Raw genomic sequence first — 18828 nt, forward strand, 5'->3', positions numbered from 1 at the left:
ATCTAATCAGAAATTGTGTCCCAGCTAATAAAAGGTATTATACAAGTTTAAAGAAACAATTCCATTGAGTTTAATGCTGCAAATGAAGCAGGAAACACTCGGGCCAATTAATATTGTTTCTCCTTCCCCAATTACTACTGCTTTTAGACACAGAGGCCCAAACCCCTCGTTAAGGGCAGAAGTGTGCAGCCCACCAGTAGAAGCACAACATGTGTCCACTGCCAGTAATTAGCAAAGGTGCGGAGGTTTGGAGTGTGGAGAGGGGACATTGGGCCATTACAATGCAAGGGCCAGAGCGGACCTGATCACGGCTGCACAGCGCAGAAGGTGTTTGTTAACGCTGAAGGTCAAACCTGCTTCACTTCGGTCAGTAAAAGACAGGGTTTATGTAACCCAAATCAGCACCATGGACAGAGATTGAAGAACGTTAACAGGCAGTGCAGGGGTGTTGTTAACTATGAGGTGTCAGGTCTAACTGATTTTGTAGACTAAATAATTTTGTGACACAAAAATGCAGCTGTACTTTAATGCATGTACACAGAAAGACAATGAAAAGTTTCATTTGATCAGTTTAGTTGAAAAGTCAGCACTTAATTTAGTGCAAAAAATTTTAAACCCAGTACTAGTTTTATGTACAATAGATTTGCATTTAGTGGATGTAAAGGTAAATGTATTTTTTATAAAAAAAAAAAAAAAAAAAAAAAAAAAACACCTTTTGTGAACAAAATGTCAGGAATGTTTCCCCCTACGAAATGCACATTTCATCTACTGTATGTTTTTTGTTTTGTTTTTTGTAGTGGAATGCATAAACGATTTGCATACAGAGATTTTGTGGATCATGAAATGCAGGGAGTGTCAACGTTAAAAAAGTTAACAGCTTAAGTCATTTGTGGATTAATGTTTATTGGAGACATGAACCGTTTCAAACGATTCAGTTCGATTTGGTGAACGGGTAAAATCGAATGATTCGTTCGCAGAATGCACTCACAACAGACCCAGAAGAGAAGACAATGCTGAATAAAGTCGTAGTTTTTGCTATTTTTGGACCAAAATGTATTTTCGATGTTTCAACAAATTCTAACTGACCCTCTGATGTCACATGGACTACTTTGATGATGTTTTTCTTACCTTTCTGGACATGGACAGTATACCGTACACCCAGCTTCAATGGAGGGACTGAGAGCTCTCGGACTAAATCTAAAATATCTTAAACTGTGTCCTGAAGATGAACGGAGGTCTCACTGGTTTGGAATGACTTGATGGTGAGTCATAAATGACCTAATTTTGATTATTGGGTGAACTAACCCTTTAAGCGAAGTTATAATGAACAAAACAGTTTTTGTGGATCTTAAAATACATTTTGGATATGAAATGATTTTTGCTCATTGCATTTAAATATTAAGCATGTTCGTCAACAGAGTTACAAACAGATTCTGATTGAATCTAACCAGTCCTGCTTACTAAACAGTAAATGCTTCTTTTGCTGAAACAAATCACTTTACACCAAGCGTTTGACTGTTGTTTCAATATTTTTTTTTTTTTTTTTTGCAAAGTACATTATTGCAGGAAGCCTGTTATGTTTATGTGAGGTTCCTAAATCCTGAACTTCTGGGCCCCCAGAACATTAAAACCCCTCTCTTGTGTATGTGTGAATAAATGTGTTTTTTCCCTCTTTATCACCGGCAGTGATGAATCTCTTGACACGCTTGAGACGATGATGCCCAGCGCCGATGTGGCCTTAATTTGTCTGTGTGAACGTGTGAACATCCCGGGGCCGCTGTTGTTGTGTCTGTGATGGCCTATCAGTCCCCCTGCTTATCTACGGTTTTACTGTGGAGAAAAGAATCAGTCATTTTCACCCTCTGGGCCGATATCAGAAGGTAATGAATGACTACAGTCCCATAAACGCCATCTCTCTCCCTCTCGTCTCTGTGTGGAGTGAATTAGTATCAGCGTCTGCACACTGTGTCTCGGTATAAAAGCGTCTCTTTGGCGCTTTTCCTGTTATTTGCCGGACAGGCGTCTCTTGTCGGCCAAACACAATGGAGTTCCCACCTGGCAGCGTTTTAGCATGGACACAAATACATGTGCTTATCCACACGCTCTACTGTAGATGACAGACACAGCACAATAATGTACAATTTGTCCCTCTCGTTTCAAGACCTTGAGTGATGCGTGTTATTTGTGTTCGCTACACAATGGGGGGAATGCATCGCATGCCAGACTCCATTCTAAAGGCTGCCTTCCAATTGATTAGACGACTTGTGAAACAAACTTGCATGTCAGAGAACAGCAGTGTGACACTGGTGAGCATTGGGAACGTCGCCAGACTCAACGTTCTGCCAACATTACAGTGACAGCTGTGAATAAATGACTTGGAGAAGGTTTTAAACGCCACTTCTTGGTAAAAGGGGCAGTCTAAGTAAATGCCAGACATGCTGCTCTAGTGACTTTGAATTCACAGATTTGTTGTTCCATTTATGGTTTGGGATATGAGCATTTAGAGTGATTTTGTAGTCAAACAATCAATCAAAATGATAAATAAAAACATGCTTATATTCATATTTTTCTTTTGAGAAAGAAAAAAAGTATGCTTTGATTAAAAACATCAAGTTTTAAAAATTAAGCATTAAAAATAACTATTGAAACGTAAAACATAACAATAAAAAATGTGTTTATGCAGAGGCCACTAAATAAATAAATAAAATAAAACATTATGGCCGCAGCTAGGGCAATGCATACAAAGAGCAAAATAACCAAAATAAACTATCATTTAAAAATGTTGGTTTAGGAAGATATTTAATATTTTAGTCTCTTTCAAGAATACACTAAAAAGTTAAATATCATTGACATTTAAAATAACTGTTTTATATTTAAATATGTTTTAAAATTGTAATTTATTCTCGTAATGCAAGGCTGAATTTTCAGCAGCCATTACATCATCGTTTCCACAAACTGTTTTTTAAAATATGATAATGATGATAATAATCATCATGTTTCTTGAGCAGCTAATCAGCATATTAGAATGATTTCTGAAGGATCGTGTGACACTGAAGACTGGAGTAATGATGCTGAAAATTCAGCTTTGATCACTGAAATAAACTAAATTTTAAAACATATTTGCATAGAAAAGTCGTCGTCACTTTATATTTATATAATTATATAGCGCTTTAAACAAAACAGATTGTGTCAAAGCAACTGAACAATATTAATTAGGAAACAGTGCATCAATAATGCAAGATGACAGTTAAAGGCAGTTCATCGTTGGATTGAGTGATGTCATCATTCAGCTCAGTTCAGTTTAAACAGTATCTGTGCAATCATTTGCAATCAAGTCAATGCTATCGCTGTAAATGAAGTGTCCACAATTAAGCAAGCCATTTTAAAAACAGATATTTTAAGTAGCAATAATATTTCACAATGTTATATAATATTTAATGTTTTAACTGAATTTTTGATCCCCGCCCCAATGTAATTTATGGGGATTAATAGGGATATTTCTAAGAAAGTCCCACTGGAGCAAACTGGGGTTAAGTGCCTTGCTCAAGAGGATGGTGGGAGAACTGGACTTTGGTCACAGTAAAACTTCACACTGGTAACAACCAGGCCCAGCCAGAATGTGATATGCATCTTGCATATTTGCTTATTAAATATTTGGCTAAAATTAGCTTAGTTTTTGATAGCACTAACTCATTTAGCAGTATTTAATAGATTTCTCCAATAAAAACAGTACAGAGAATGCAAAACAAATAAATAAAGTAAAATAAAATAAAGATTTCCACAGATGCAATCCAGTTTTAACCATTTACAGACACTGCCCCGTTATGTTTTCAGGGTTTCTTACATATTAAGCCCCAAATGATCTTAAATCAGAGCAGAAATCTTACATTCATAAATTCATCGCATTAAATGATGTATGCACTGTCAAAAAAATAAATATCATCCTCCATGTGTTTGCTTTGATTGCCAAACCAAATATCTAAACATCCTGAAATCAGTATACATTTATTTAAGAGGCAAATTGAAGATATGAAGTCTTGTTTTATGAGAAACTGAACAAAATCCAGTTTATGTTTAAAACAAGAACGGAAATCTGTCAGTGAGGTATGAAACGTTCTCCCTGGTTTTTCTGAGCCCATTGTCAGATATTTGTTTGCACTGGTAAACAAGAAAAATAAATACTGATGAATATAATTTTTAAGCTTATGCATTGCTAATACAAGACTTTTACATTTAGCGATCATATTGACACGAATAAAATTTTTACTTGGTCTTAAAACGTCTTGCATTTACCTATATATGCAGAATCCCTGATTTTGCATACAACACCAGGCCTCATACAATAAAGACAACTATTAGGAATTATTTTCCTCATTTTACCTCACAAGCATTTGATTAGAGCCTCTTAGACACAAATCAGCGAGGATTTATTATTGTTGTATTTTTCTGCTTTTTATCATAGCAATGATATTCATGAATGTTAAGTATTCTGGAATACACTTTCCACATTTCGTTTGAGATTAAAAGACACTTAGCAATTAACAATCAGTAATCAGTCTGTTTTACAAATGTTATGATTCTCTGACTATTAATTTAATCACATATCAAAATCTGTGCCACAGGATGTGATAGAAGTGAATCAGGAAGCACTTAAAATATTGATTGCCAGAATTAGCCCACAGGTCAGGCTGGGGCCAGAAACACAACTCAGGGCTCGGAGAGGGCAGCGGCGAGCCATAATGGGGGCCAGGCACTTCCAGACTACACTTGAGTTTGCAATCTGTGATTAGTGGCCACTTCAAAGTGCATGCATGCTTCGAAGCACAATCTCTCTTTCTCTCACTCTCTGGCGCTGCCTCGTAAAATAAAAGTTGGTGATTGGATAAACAGCGCCAGATTACTGTGCTGGAAAATGAAAACATATGCGCTATTTGCATGTTAATGAGCTGGTGAGGTCTGAGAAATAAATGGCTCTCGAAATGCACAGACGATAAACAACAACAGCTCGGGTCTGAATTATGCACTAAATGAACATGTTGGTAAGAAGGGCTGAGAAAAAATATCTCAATCCTTTTCAGCCATTCAGTTACTATCTTGAAATCTATTTATGGCTTATTTTTTTTTTTTTTATAAAACTTAAAATATAAATTTGCATACTGTAAAAAAATACAAATATAAAGTACTATCCGTGTAAATTAAATATGCATTAAAATATTAGTAATAATAATATAATAATTATTGTTATTATTATACAAATTATAAAAAATATTCAAAATAAATATTACATTTATAAAATTCATTTATGACAGTAAAAAAATATTGTGTAGTTAAAATAAAATAAAATATATTTTTTTATTATTCTATTTTTATTATTATTTAGTAATAGATGGATGGATGTGTGGGTAGGTGGGTAGATAGCATTTGGCATGTATAGGCCTATGGCTATATGTGTTTTTAGTAGGATATGTATTCTTGTATGGATTCTTGATATGTTCTTTATATGCATTTTCTATCAGTGAAGTTATTATGTATACATATATACATTAAGAGATGATGATGTGTAGCATAGTAGCTACACTGCATTACAGTATGTTAATAATGAGAGTAGGCTAATATAAGCATGTGACATGTTAATTGTTACAGTTTGTCTGTAGTGATGCACATCTGAAGCTAATATGTAGGCAAACTTCATGTTTCCAATCCGGGTGTGCATCAGGAAGCGCTGTTCAAATAAACCGCAAACGAACGGTGTCCAATACAACAGAGAATACAGACGTGTACACAGAGAGTGGCACGGTGGCAGCGCTTCCTGCTTCACAATTTAGTTAATGCGTTTTCTCTTGCTCTTTGAAACAGTCGCGCATTCAAATGTGCCAGCGTAATCTCTATGACAGAAGTCATTAATTATGGTCGTCAGACGATCCTTGTTTCTTCACAACATCTCTGATTAAAATTTCACACTTTGCAATGATGTGTGATGGAGCCACTAGCTGTGAAATTTCCCAACGCCGTCAATGAGCTTCACTCCGTATCCTTCAGAGACTCATCAAGCAGAAAAAAAGAAATAAAAAAGATGACTTACGGCCTGCCACAGTCAAATCAAAGCCTTAAGTGCTCCAGGAAAAGCTTTATTTACATGCAAATGGTTATATATCTTGAATTTGTGTTCATTAAAATATTGTGTAAATGAGGGAACAACAAAGCAATAACTTCTCTTCTTATTCATGGGTTCAAATTTCATATTTGGAAAGTTTAATTAAGCAATAGATTACGTTCTGAAGGCAACGCTGGACCTAATGAATCCCACGAGACGGCCGATAAACACGGCAATAGTATCAAAGCATCCTTCTCTTTAATGGATGGGTAAATTAGGGATGTAAATGCTCTTGGGTGCTTCTTTGCATTGCTCGTGGGAATGTTTACCAGATAAAGATGACATTTACATAACCTGCATTATGCCAAGCTTCTTTATTTATTTAACTGTTTGTTTTGAGCTTGTGAATGCTATTTTTGGTTTGTTAATGAAGGACAAGGACAAATGACACAGAGTTTTGCCATCTTCCTATATGTCTTTTAATAAGAATGAATGTGGGGACGTGGCAAAATATGATAAAGAAACTTTCAAAAGGTGTGTTGTATCTGTCATCACTCGATAGTGGCTGTGCTTAGCACAATTTTTTTGTAGATGCAACTGACTTTGTTTTTATTTGCCATAAAGCAAATGCATAAAAGAAGCACACTTTAGCATGCTTTTAAAAAAAGAGTCCTTATTGTGGAAATAATATATTTTAAAATAATATACTTAAACGACAGTTACCCCCAAATTAAAAATTGCTGAAAATGTTCTCACACATTAATATTAAATACAATTAGTTGAACAAGATTTAAGTACATCATATACATTTTTAATTTCCTATATTTTCTTTAAAATATATTAGACTGAATACACTGACAAGTTCAAAGCATCAAAATAAGTGTCAAAATACTTCTTTAAAGCACGTCAAACAATTATTATTACAATGATTTAAAAAGGAATGAAGAATGTTTAATTTGACATTATTACTAAGTGCAATTAATTAGTTTCTTTCTTTTTAAAGTACACTTAAGTAGCCTTTTATTTAATTAATATTATATTATCAGCATGCATTTTTTTTTAAAATATGGAAGTACACTACAAGTGCACATTTAATACATTTATCCACACTTCTTTTAAACAAGGGTATGCACAGAACATACGTATGCATATTAACTTATTACAGGCTGGTAGTTTATACCATGTTTTAGAAGAGTATTATTTCCATCCATCACATTCTGATTGAATTGGACTGTTCCAGTTTGCTTGCTAGTAAAAGTTACCATCCAAATTCATAAATAAAGGCATATGAAGTTGATTCTCACTGTAAATAATGCAGCTTCTCTTCTTTTTAGACCCCAGGCCTGAGGGTTGCAGGAATCTGTCTTTCTAGCTCCACTTTTACCAGTTGGCAGAATGAAGTCTACACCTCTGTTTGAATCCATCCTGCAATTTCTGAAACAGTGGAGTCAGTGAACCCTGCTGGACCGTGTGATGGAACTGTGCGATACGTGCCTTTGGTGTGGAGCTCTCATACGTGAGCATTGTTTATCTCTGTAAGGCCCAGTTGATTGCATGGCTCCCCGAGACTCGGCGGCCCCCGCTGCGTTCAGCAGTGTGAAGACATCGGGGCCAGTTGAGTGGTGGTCAGTAGCTGTCAATCACAATGCTACAGATCAGGTAGTTGCCATCATTCTGAAGCCCTGTGTCAGATTCGAGGCTCTCCTCTCTCATCTGTGTTTGAGACGGTATGGTTGAACTGGTCCTGATGGGTTTGATTTTTCACTACACTTAGTCAGATGTTTCCACATGCAGTCAAATTTAAATATTTGGAATTCTAGGCTCTGTTCTAACATAGAAAGTATTTTTAGTATTTTTGCATACATGAAAATTGTATGATTTTGCATACATGTGTGTGTGTGTAGATAGATAAATAGATACTGTAGATAGAAGCTTTCATACTATGAATACTATTAATATATAATATATAAAACGTATTTATAATAATATATGTTTACATCGATAAATATTAAGTTTTATAGGTTACTGCAAATTCCTTGCATATATTATAAATATAAAGTAAAATGGTTTATATACGATTTTAAAAGAAAATGTAAAATAAATGTTTTTATACTACAAAAACTATTACTATATAACATTTTATAAATATTAAATGTTTTGTACTTAATTGTAAATACTCTACAAATAAAATATAAATTATGTACAATTATATATATTTGTAATTTTATGTAACTTATATTTGTAGTATTTTATATATTGTAAAATTAAATAATAATATATTTACATTTAAAAATAAATATGAAAACTCATACTTTACTGTAAATATATGTTATATATATATTTAATAAATTACATTATATATTGCATTAAAATTGTTTGTGTGTGTGTGTGTTTATGTGTATATATATGCATAATTACTTTAATAATAATAATAATAATAATAATAATAACAATAATAATAATGATACAAACATTTAAGTTTATTCATGAAAAAACAACAACAATACATTCTAGTTAAAAATGCATATGTTGTACTTGTAACAGTATTTCTGTGTTCTTTGTATTTTGGTAGTTATTAGAGCATCATGACATTAGCTTAGCAGGATACTAATGGCTAGTATTATTGTCGAGTCAACACCTGTGATGTCATCAAGATGGCTCATGTTCAGCAATGCTGTGCAACTTTTGAGAGTCAAGTCAATAAAAGGAGGCATATGTTTGTCCGGTTGATGATGACAGGTTGTTTTTTTTTCTTTGTGGGCAATCTATACTTTACCTGCTGTGGCCTCGCAACCGGACACAATGAGCCGGTGCAAACTCCCAAACAGGCACACATCATGGCAAACCACGCTCCCAGCCCTAGTACGAACACATTGATTATTTAATCTATATGGTGCTAGAAGCCTAAGATGCTGTTTTCTTGATATAAAGTAAACAGAGCGTCTGACGGTAGCGTCGTCCTCTGTGTTTCATTTGTGCCGTGGCCTTTCTGATGCCATTCCTGACCTCGTCCCTCATCTAATTTCCCCCATCACATTCAGATCAGACGGCCAGCGGTCAGCCTCATTAGGGCCAATGTTTTAAATCACCTCTCGCATGGCTCTTCGCCGGCCTGCGCCCCATCTCTCCTGAATCATCAGCATTTAAATTTGGCTCCTGTGATTGCGGTTGCAGGTGGTAATACATTAAGGGACTGAGGTGGTTGGCTACGCCGGGCTGAAAGGATTTTTTCCTATTTGCGCTAAGTTCGCCTGTGCATTCTCAGGCATGTAGCCTAATTAGGCCGCTAGTTTCAGTTGTTGTCATATTCAGCCGGGGCAGTTTGTGCTGTGTTCCTCAACTCGCTGATTCTATATCACAACAACCTATCTATAGGTATAAGATGGTGAACTGCTAAATTATGTCACGGGTTGTGGGAATTTCAAGGAGACCCGCTGCCTTAATACCAGCAGGAATAAGGGCACAGTTCATTTTAAGCTTTACGGGCTCTGGAACCAATAAGGACTACGTCGAACCTACTCTTCAGACAAGAAAACCAGACGTTCAATTTAAAGCAATAGTCTCAAAACGGGCAATGAGTTATTAGAGAACTGATAAAGGCAAAACATCAAAAAAGAAAAAAAAAAAACGACTTTTAAGAAATCATTGAGAATTTCCATACTGATCCACATTTAATGCAGTGGTTTTCAAATATGATAAACATTTTAATGTATAGTTGTTTAAATCATGTAAATGTAAATCTATATTACTAATAGTACTGTCACACAATTAATTGCATCCAAAAAAAAAAAATGTTTACATAATAAATGTGTATACTGTGTATATATATTATGTACATATAAATACATACACATGCATGCCTCATATACTGTAGTTACAATGTATGTTAACATATTTTTTACAAATATACTGTATGTGTGTGTATTTATATATACAAAGTACACATATGTAAACAAGGATTTTGTTTTGGATGTGATTAATCGCGATTAATCGTTTGGCAGCACTAATTAATAATAATAAAATATATAAATTAATATATTATTTACAATTTATTATTGAATTAATCTATCTATCTGAAGGCAGGTACACACTAAGCTGATGGTCGGCATTCTGCAAGCATCTGTTGGGCTCTTTTTCTTTGGTGTGGTCAACACTTCGACTATCGTTGGGCTAATTTTTCTCTCTCTACATGTAATTCCATAAATATGTTTTTTATCATGATATACATGTTTGTTCATGTAAATACAAAAACAAAAGATCTATCTACCAAAACATTGCAATTGCACATTTTCAGTGTGTGAAATTTTATTTCTAGTTATTTACATTGTATGACACGCAAACCATTTTTGCGTTGCAACCTACAAGCTGAGAATCACTGCTCTAATATTAACATCCTTATGTCCCTGAATGGACGTGCTCTGCAGTAACTTTAGAAAACAGTCACATTTTTTCCCAAATCGACTCCCAAGTGCAGATAAAAGCCGTCTGACTGCCAGCCAAGGGAAAATCTGCTTGAAATGACACCAATCAGTGTGTGCGAGTGTCAGAATCCACAGTCTTAGAGGAAAGAGAGAGTCTTTGTCCAATAGAGCTCAATCTCTCCCGTCCTCCCGAGGCTCTCAGAGGCGGGGGGTGTGGATTACGGGTTTCCCCCAGCACTCAGCCTAAGGCCCATCCAGGCGCCAATCCCTCGGCTCACAGCCCGCGGAGCAATCCACCAGGCAGCCAGAGAGCAAAGAGACACTGGGGACTCATCTAATTGTCCATGCTCTCAGCAGCGCTTGAGCAGCTCAGCACCAAACGCAGAAACCCCCCTCGTCTTCTTCCTTTCACCGTTCCCAAGGCAGCACAAGTCCTTCTTTCTTTTCCCCCACTCCTCCTTCTCTCATTGGATGGAGAGATTTAAAACGGAGAGCTTTGGTTTGAGGTTCTTAGGGACTGAGGCCCACAAGTCTACCTGGAGATCCATGAGAGACGTCCAGAAATACTTCAATCAATATGGCTACCTGCCAGTGCCATAGCAGAATAAGAAGGTCAGACCTCTTCGCACTAGAGCTGCTGTGGCTCTGTGCACTGCCCAAAGGACAAGCGCTCTCAAGCACAGTTTGTATTCATATCTGAGTCTCAGCATTAATAGAAAAGACACCTCCCCTGATAAATACACAGGCTGAGATACAAACTAAGCTAACAGATAAACAAAATAAGTGGTAGCTCCCCTAAAATATTTCTCAAACTATTTTTTTTTCCTTCATGAATTTTTCCATACTTCACAATGACCGAAAAGGAGAAATATACGATGCACTAGGGATGCAATGATACCAGAAGAACCCTATATCGATACTTTTATTTTTGGTATTAGCAGATACCAATACCTGTATTTTCACAACAATTGTAATTAAAATAAATAAAAAATATTGGGTACAGAAACCAAAATACTTAATAATTTTTAGGAAATTTTATTATCACCTCCCTCATTATCCCCATTAAAGTTTATTGTACATGCTTTCGTTACTTTCACTGTTAATTTTATTGCTCTATCGTATTTCATCTTTAATTGAATAGCAAAATAGAGTTGCTCTAATGCAGAAGTAATGTAATCACAAGACGTTTTCCTGTAATAATGCAGGGAAGTCCTCATTATGCCAATGTCTTGTAGCTGAGGTATTTTCTGAAATATAAGTCGCATTTTTATCATCTGAAAAGTGCTGCGACACTGCATGTTATAATTACTGTTTCGAGATGACAACATGTGATGTTCTGCTTGGACTCGGGACTATCGTACTATCATTGTCATAGCATCTATTGAATCAGAGATGGTCAGTAGAAGAAAGAAGTTGTAATTATGAGTTCTACGAGGATGTGAATACTTTTTACTTTTTAAGTCGGTATCTCGTAATTACGATACGGTGTGAATGCACCTTTATGTCTGTGAAAGGGATATTCGCTTTTTCACATCTGTGTTGCCGCGCTCTCAATCCACTCAGCATGTTTTGCTTATCAGTTCATGTACATCAGCTTAACCTCAACGTACATGTACTTTATAGACATCCTTAATCTCTAGTAAAACCATTCTCCTCTCTGTTTGTTCTGTTGTCAGTGCATCTGTGTCTGGACACAGCTCTGTTCTGGCTTTTGGTATTGGAGGAGCAATTTAATGAGTACGAGTACACAAAAACAGTAGTCCATCACTGGTTCTCTACTGCCATTGATGGTTCCAAGAAGAACCTTTAAGATAAAAACTTCATAATAATCCACAACTAATCCACACCACTCCAGTAAAATCCATCAATAAGACATTTGAACTTGAAACCATTGCTTCTGACCAAAATATGAGTCCTAAATCCATAATGTTGCTTCTTTCAGTAATAAAGTACATCCCCTGTTGTCGTCTCACATCAAAATCCACCTGTATATTTGTTCAGAACTGTTGATGCTTGATCTGTGCATTTATCTCTCTTGATTCAGGAGTGATGACTTTTTAATTGGAGAAAGCATTATTATGGATAGAGGTCTTGTTTGAAGTATAATATAATAAGTCTTGAAGGATTTATTATAAACACACAACATTTTTCACTTCACAAGACACTAGTTGATGGACTGGAGTGGTGTGGATTATCGTGTTTTTTTTATAAGCAGTTTGGACTCATTCTGACGGCACCCATTCACTGCAGAGGATCCATTGGTGAGCAAGTGATGCAATGCTACATTTCTCCAAATCTGATGAAGAAACAAACTCATCTACATCTTGGATGGCCTGAGAGTGAGGACATTTTCAGTAAACTTCCATTTTGGGCGAATTACGTTTCTCACAGAAACCTGACTTCAGAAGCGTTATTAAAAGTCCTACACTTTCGTTTATGATCGTCTCTGAAGAGGCTTGAAGTATCCTGAGACCAAGGTGCAGACGCCCTTGGAATAACGTCCAGGTGGTTTGTGGATACAGTAAATGTCTCAACAGCGATGTTTTCCCACTTTAAATCGTCCTGATTAGGGATTTTGATTGATTTTGATTGAAGTGTAAACTGAGAGGTTACCTCCCCTCAGTGAGGGCTAAAATGAAGAGACATTTGTCCTGGACATATTACAAATATCACCATGTTTCCTGCTCACTTTCACACACACACACACACACACACACTACCTGGACCTCATGCTGACACGGCTGCACACAGCGGCTCGGCTCAGTAGAGATTGTGTGCAATGATCTGAGACTGGAGTGTGTTGAACAGTCAGTACCTAGAGAAACAGCACATATCGTTTCCCGGCGATGCTGCTGGTCTCCTTCCTATTTTATTTATCATATCAGAAATAATGCCTGCCAATGAAGAGCTGGGAGGGTTAGGCCAGCGTGGCCGTTTCTCTGTGTGTTTGTTCACTGACGCAGGTGGAGAACTGGAGAAACGCTTCTGTGCTTTTTGTATGAATATGAATAACTGTGAGGCGCAATCGGCCAGAAGTATATTAAACCCAGTGAGTGGAAAGAAAGCCACGAGCGGCGTAGTTTTGCACTTAACCCTCCAACATCTTTAAAATCGAGCAGTGTTTCAGGTGTGATGTATGCGATATCATACAGGTTTCTACATAACTTTATATCAGAAAAAAAAAATCTGGGATTACTTTCTCAACTTCATTTCTCAACTTTAACAGCAATTTCATTTTTCATACTTTTGTAATTTTATATCTCACAAAGGGATTTTGTTTTACACTTGTGAATATATCTCCCAACTGCAATTCCATATTTCATAATTATGAAGTTAATATTAATTAGACATATTAAGACATATAAATTTTTCATAATGTGACTATATTATAGACTTGATCTAACAGTGTGCATTTTTCTTGCAATGTTTTATCTCATAGATTATCTTAAAATGTAACTTTTTTTGTGACAGTCTCAAAATTAATTCTGAAAATAATTTATCTTAACTTAATTTCTCGTAACGAAAACTTGTTTTTCATATTGTGACTTTGCATCTGACTAAGCGATTTAATTGTATACAGTTTTCTAATTGTATACTAATTTCTCATAATTGCAACTTTTTTTTATAATTGACTTTACATTTCATAAAGTAGTGATTTTTATTATTATTATTATTTGTAAATCACAACTTCTGTGACTTTATTTCTTAGTTTAATCTATATTTCACAATTAGAGGTTTTATTTCCAAAGGTTTGCTTATGCAATAAGAATTTGGTAAATAAAGCATACATTTTCTAATGCTTAATAACTTCTCAACTTTTTGGTAAAAGACTAAAATGATATAAATGACAAAATTCACAAATATATATTTTTCTTGTATTTCCCAATGATACAAGCGCAGCTACTTTTGTAATGCCTGCGAGGGGCCGAGGGTCAACCGAGGGTCGTCTTAAATCTGAACGCTCGCGCCGTCCCTGTTGATCCCAAGAGATTACACTGCACCAGAGCCTCTGAATGGCTGACACAACCCAAATTAGACAACCCACATCCTCTGGTACAGCTCATATTGTCAGACTATTGTAAAAAAGAATGAGAGCTAAAGCATGCGAGGCTCGTGTGGCCGTCACGCCGGAGGCAGTGCAGCGAGAGGACAGCTTCACAATACACACTAACTGAGCTATGACAGGCTAATTATTGGCCCACTGTTGTAAAATTCTCTCTACGTAGGTCACTTGGACAGTGTAATTAAAAATGCATTACAGATTCTTTTTATTGAAGCAATTAAATCAAAAAAGCAAAAAGTAATTAAGCGGCGAGGTAATGATAGTGTTAGTCAACAACGTTTATTTGAGAGATGAGCTGTGTTTGCTCGGCCTCTTAACGCATCGCGCTGTTGTATTTATAGCCGGCGATTTGATGAATGTGTCACGCAAGCCTTCAGTAAGAGCCAATTATGTTGATAATGTCAAATTTTGAGCAAAATTACTTTTATGGCTGTATTGTCATCTAGGAGGTAATTGGAGGAGCGGGTTCTGAGCACGATTCAAATCGTGAAGTGTACTTTAGCATATTACGCCATTCGAAAATACTGCCGTTCCATTTGTGCCACCAGGTTTATAATTACATTAAATTGCTTGTCTTATCAGCACTTAAAGAGCCGGGATTATCAGAGTCGGGGCTGTTCCGGCCTTTACAAATACCTCGCAGGCGTTTGCCCACAGAGAAGAGAAGAAGAAGAAAGAAGATAATATTCTGAGGTTAAAAAGCACAATTTCCTTTTTAAAGAGGGGCTCTGTGTGGAGGAGACATCATATTAAAGCCCACAAAGCTTTGTGAGGTAAATCAGTCTGACTTTGAGTGTGGGAGGCATTAACATCCACTTGACTTTGAATGTGGCTGGATCTTGCTGCAGACGTATACATGGAGCTGACACATCAGAGCCCCACATCTCTGTTATTATGTCAGGTAACTGAATTCTGATGATATGGAAACGCAGAGAGGCGGGCGGATCAGAGACACTGGCCTAGTTAGCATATGGAACTGGTCCATGTCGTCCTGGGCCGCGATTACAATGCATTGTGTGTGCTGTGCTGCCCCGCAACGGAAATACTAATGTAATTGTCAAGTGTGGAAAAAAGCTGTATGCCAGCTATTAAGGTCAAATTTACATTCCTGACGAGGACAAAAAAAAAAAAAATCACATTTCTCATGGTTCAAAGATGTATTCCAAAACCTATTTTTATTTTATCTTTATGTTTTCAATTTTTACTTTAATTTAAGTTCATGTTTTAGTAATAATAATAATTATTATTTAAATATGTCTAAATAGTATTGATTAATTTTAGTTTATTTAGCTTGTGTTATATTACTACTTAAATTACATGAAAATGAGAAATCAAGCATCGCGTTAGTTCAGTCAGGCCACGTTAGTCACGCTTGCATCAGCTGACAGTCACCTGTTCCTGACTTGTACCAATCCAGTCTTGACACCTATCACCTGCGCTCTATTTAAATTCCCATTCTTCAGTGTCTCTCCATCGCATTGTTGCTTGCAATTAACTCCCTCCTCCAACCCCAACTCCACCAACTGAACCAGTAATCTGATCTAACTTGTTCTTTCTTTACAGTGTCTTCATTGGAAGCAGTCTCTATCAATTTTTGTTTACAACTCACATAATTATATATATATATATATATATATATATATATATATATATATATATATATATATATATATATATATATATGTTTTAATTTTGGTAAATGATACCACCCCAGCTACGTAGGAAGATTTTCCTTGAGAAAGGATGAGCATGTAGCCAGTTAAAGAGACACTCGGAGGCCTGAAGTCGGATGTATCCCATCAGCTAACAGGGAATATTCTTAGAACTTTGGCTAACGTTTCGGGTAACTTCAGTTATGAACAAACATTCTTAATAGAATATTTGTTCAGAGTTATCTAGTCTAACATGTTCACAAAATGTTAGCACAAAAATTAGATTTTTATGTCTGTTCATTGAATTTGTTTTCTGAAATGTTTTAGTTGGATGTTCATCTAACATTTTTTAAATCTTACTTGCTTCATAATTTTCACAGAACATTCAAAAATAACTTATCCATAATTTGTGCAAAATGATAAAATGGAATGTTCCATTAACGTTTGTACAGGCTAACCAAGAAAAGAAAAATAGTTTTAACACATTTAACACAAGAAGAGTCTTCGGAGAAGACTCAGAAATAACATTTTCATAATATAAATGCAGCATAACAAATCACTCTGGAATCAATATATATATGAATCCTTGCAATCAATTCTGCAAAAAAAAAAAAAAAAAAACTGGGATAATTGTCATGCCTTTTACAACATTGAAGATTTCTCAAGGTAGAATAAAGATTTTGCATGGAGTAAAATCTTGACCATTAAAAGTCTTAATGGGGTAAGTTGTCACAATACAAACCTGCGATTATGCTTTAAAGCATAAGGTTAGAATTTGCATTTATGCATTTAGTATATGCCCTTGTCTAATGTGACTTACACTGCATTCAGTAATAGCTATGAAAAAAATATTTTTGCTATTCTTTAAGAAAAATGCAAAAGGTAACACTAGACTTTAAAACAATTTTTTTTTAGTGACAGATATTAATACATTGTAAAATCACATCATTTAAAACTCATTTTACAATTTGCTCTGACCTGACATTTATTAACTAGAACCCAACATGCAAAATCATTTGCAAAATTTAATTGGGCTTTTAACTGAAATATAGATCTTGTGACAACTAGCTCCGGGCTCCCTTCTACAGGTATTTTTACTCAAAAAGATGAATGCTGCACACAGTTGAATGGAGGAGTGAGCAGACACAGATGTGCTCCTTTGTGTCTCTGGCGTGAGTGTTTGGCTCCACGCAGCTTAATGAGAGACAACTAACTTTTCTACTGAGATCTATTGGCATCAAACTTTGTCTTGCCATTGAGACAATCAACAGTAGAGGGCAGCTTGAATACACAAATAAATACATACTTACGTAGGTTAACACACACACACACACACACACACACACACACACACACACACATATATTCAAAGCCTCACTCTTGTACGGCTCTCCAGAAACAGCAGTGTTTACATGAAGGCACAGTGATTGACATAAACAGTCATTCTTGCTATGTGTGATTGAGACGTGACAATAACATACTGGACAATTTTTTGTAGATGGAAATCAGGTCAATGAAGTGCATTTTAAACTTCACTACTTATGTTCACTACTTATGTTAAATTTCTATCATGTCTCCGGGTGCATGACAATGAAAAAATAACAATTTGTTAAGAAATATATATAAAAAAATTGGCTAAAAGGAACACAAGTTCACAATTTTACTGTGTGCTGTTTACATAAATGTGTAAAAGAGATACCACGCTTCATCTTTCGTAAAATCTCTTTAACAAAAAAGCCAGCTCCCACTGACTTCATAGCACAGGAAATGACATCATTTTGGAGGGAAAACAACAGCACAGACATTAGTGAGTATTAGCACTGGATTTAATGAATTCTGTGATGTTTGTTGGTTTGTGTCACTCTAACAATCATTCTCAAAAAAAATGTTTGGTTTGGTTCCTGCTCAGTTTACTCAATTAAAATGAGTTAATTTGGAGTAAATTGAGCAGGCAAAAAAAAATAAAAAATAAATTGTAAGTCTGAATGAATCGTTTACTTAATCCACGTGTGCTGGGGCTACATATAATTTTCATTGCATTTAATTACACTGGCCAAGGGATGTTTAAATTCCCAGTATGCTTTGCATGAGATGAGATTGGGAGAGTAAAGCTGGTTTTACTCAAAAATAAATAAATAAATAAAATAATATATATATATTTAAAAAACATCTTACCAACCCAAAATGTTTGAACAATAGAATACGTATTTGATTTAAAACACAGTCATTTATAAGTTACTGTAAGTCCTGAACACTGAGTTTGTGCGCGGTCACAAACTGTTCTCCTCTCATGCACGGTCCCGCTGCAACTCACAAGATGAATGTGCGCGTGTGTGTTTGCGCGCTCCATCACTGTCAGGCGCCTGGCGGTGGTCCTCCTTTGCCTCCGAACCGGGTACCGACTGCTGACCAGAATTATCCTTCACCAACAATCCCACGGCTTTAAATAAACAGAGCGCTCAGCAGCACTGAAGTGCCTCCCATCCATCTTTAAGAATGAGAGTCACTTTTTCACTCTCCATGAAGGCCGCCATTTTTAACAGTCTGCCCTAATATAATATTTTGCGCTCAGAGTAAATGTTTTGGAAGAAACTGTAA

The sequence above is a fragment of the Carassius gibelio genome, chromosome A9, assembly GCF_023724105.1.
Source record: "Carassius gibelio isolate Cgi1373 ecotype wild population from Czech Republic chromosome A9, carGib1.2-hapl.c, whole genome shotgun sequence".
Lineage (NCBI taxonomy): Eukaryota > Metazoa > Chordata > Actinopteri > Cypriniformes > Cyprinidae > Carassius > Carassius gibelio.